Raw genomic sequence first — 3,023 nt, 5'->3', positions numbered from 1 at the left:
CACTATAGCTGGCCTTATTTCTATTATAATATAATGTAATATCCCCGCTATAGCTGGCTTTATTTCTATTATAATATAATGTAATATTCCCGCTATAGCTTGCCTTATTTCTATTATAATATAATGTAATATTCCCGCTATATCTGGCTTTATTTCTATTATATTATAATGTAATATTCTCGGTATAGCTGGCTTTATTTCTATTATAATATAATGTAATATTCCCGCTATAGCTTGCCTTATTTCTATTATAATATAATGTAATATCCCCGCTATAGCTGGCTTTATTTCTATTATAATATAATGTAATATTCTCGCTATAGCTGGCCTTATTTCTATTATAATATAATGTAATATCCCCGCTATAGCTGGCTTTATTTCTATTATATTATAATGTAATATTCCCGCTATAGCTGGCCTTATTTCTATTATATAATGTAATATTCCCACTATAGCTGGCTTTATTTCTATTATAATATAATGTAATATTCCCACTATAGCTGGCCTTATTTCTATTATAATATAATGTAATATCCCCGCTATAGCTGGCTTTATTTCTATTATATTATAATGTAATATTCCCACTATAGCTGGCCTTATTTCTATTATAATATAATGTAATATTCCCACTATAGCTGGCCTTATTTCTATTATAATATAATGTAATATCCCCGCTATAGCTGGCTTTATTTCTATTATATTATAATGTAATATTCCCGCTATAGCTGGCCTTATTTCTATTATAATATAATGTAATATTCCCACTATAGCTGGCCTTATTTCTATTATAATATAATGTAATATTCCCGCTATAGCTGGCCTTATTTCTATTATATTATAATGTAATATTCTCGCTATAGCTGGCCTTATTTCTATTATAATATAATGTAATATTCCCACTATAGCTTGCCTTATTTCTATTATAATATAATGTAATATTCCCGCTATAGCTGGCCTTATTTCTATTATATTATAATGTAATATTCCCACTATAGCTGGCTTTATTTCTATTATAATATAATATAATATTCCCGCTATAGCTTGCCTTGTTTCTATTATAATATAATGTAATATTCCCGCTATAGCTGGCCTTATTTCTATTATAATATAATGTAATATTCCCGCTATATCTGGCTTTATTTCTATTATAATATAATGTAATATTCCCGCTATAGCTGGCCTTATTTCTATTATAGTATAATGTAATATTCCCGCTATAGCTGGCCTTATTTCTATTATAATATAATATAATATCCCCGCTATAGCTGGCCTTATTTCTATTATAATATAATATAATATTACCACTATAGCTGGCCTTATTTCTATTATAATATAATGTAATATTCCCGCTATAGCTGGCCTTATTTCTATTATAATATAATGTAATATTCCCGCTATAGCTGGCCTTATTTCTATTATAATATAATGTAATATTCCCACTATAGCTGGCTTTATTTCTATTATAATATAATATAATATTCCCACTATAGCTGGCCTTATTTCTATTATAATGTAATATTCCCGCTATAGCTGGCCTTATTTCTATTATAATATAATGTAATATTCCCACTATAGCTGGCCTTATTTCTATTATAATATAATATAATATCCCCGCTATAGCTGGCCTTATTTCTATTATAATATAATATAATATTACCACTATAGCTGGCCTTATTTCTATTATAATATAATGTAATATTCCCGCTATAGCTGGCCTTATTTCTATTATAATATAATGTAATATTCCCACTATAGCTGGCTTTATTTCTATTATAATATAATGTAATATTCCCGCTATAGCTTGCCTTATTTCTATTATAATATAATGTAATATTCCCGCTATAGCTGGCCTTATTTCTATTATAATATAATGTAATATCCCCGCTATAACTGGCCTTATTTCTATTATATAATGTAATATTCCCACTATAGCTGGCTTTATTTCTATTATAATATAATGTAATATTCCCACTATAGCTGGCCTTATTTCTATTATAATATAATGTAATATTCCCGCTATAGCTTGCCTTATTTCTATTATAATATAATGTAATATTTCCATTATAGCTGGCCTTATTTTATTATAATATAATGTAATATCCCCGCTATAGCTGGCCTTATTTCTATTATAATATATTGTAATATTCCCACTATAGCTGGCTTTATTTCTATTATAATATAATATAATATTCCCACTATAGCTGGCCTTATTTCTATTATAATGTAATATTCCCGCTATAGCTGGCCTTATTTCTATTATAATATAATGTAATATTCCCGCTATAGCTGGCCTTATTTCTATTATAATATAATATAATATCCCCGCTATAGCTGGCCTTATTTCTATTATAATATAATATTCCCGCTATAGCTGGCTTTATTTCTATTATAATATAATGTAATATTCTCGCTATAGCTGGCCTTATTTCTATTATAATATAATGTAATATTCCCGCTATAGCTGGCCTTATTTCTATTATAATATAATATAATATTCCCGCTATAGCTGGCCTTATTTCTATTATAATATAATGTAATATTCCCACTATAGCTGGCCTTATTTCTATTATAATATAATGTAATATTCCCGCTATAGCTGGCCTTATTTCTATTATAATATAATGTAATATTCCCGCTATAGCTTGCCTTATTTCTATTATAATATAATGTAATATTCCCACTATAGCTGGCTTTATTTATATTATAATATAATATAATATTCCCGCTATAGCTTGCCTTATTTCTATTATAATATAATATAATATTCCCACTATAGCTGGCTTTATTTCTATTATAATATAATGTAATATTCCCACTATAGCTGGCTTTATTTCTATTATAATATAATATAATATTCCCGCTATAGCTTGCCTTATTTCTATTATAATATAATGTAATATTCCCGCTATAGCTGGCCTTATTTCTATTATAATATAATGTAATATTCCCATTATAGCTGGCCTTATTTCTATTATAATATAATGTAATATGTAATATTTCCTCTGTATTGGAATCTGTCATAG

Source organism: Pelobates fuscus, chromosome 13 (genome assembly GCF_036172605.1).
Source record: "Pelobates fuscus isolate aPelFus1 chromosome 13, aPelFus1.pri, whole genome shotgun sequence".
Classification (NCBI taxonomy): domain Eukaryota; kingdom Metazoa; phylum Chordata; class Amphibia; order Anura; family Pelobatidae; genus Pelobates; species Pelobates fuscus.
The sequence above is the reverse complement of the archived record's forward strand: the minus strand, read 5'-3'. Positions refer to the sequence as shown.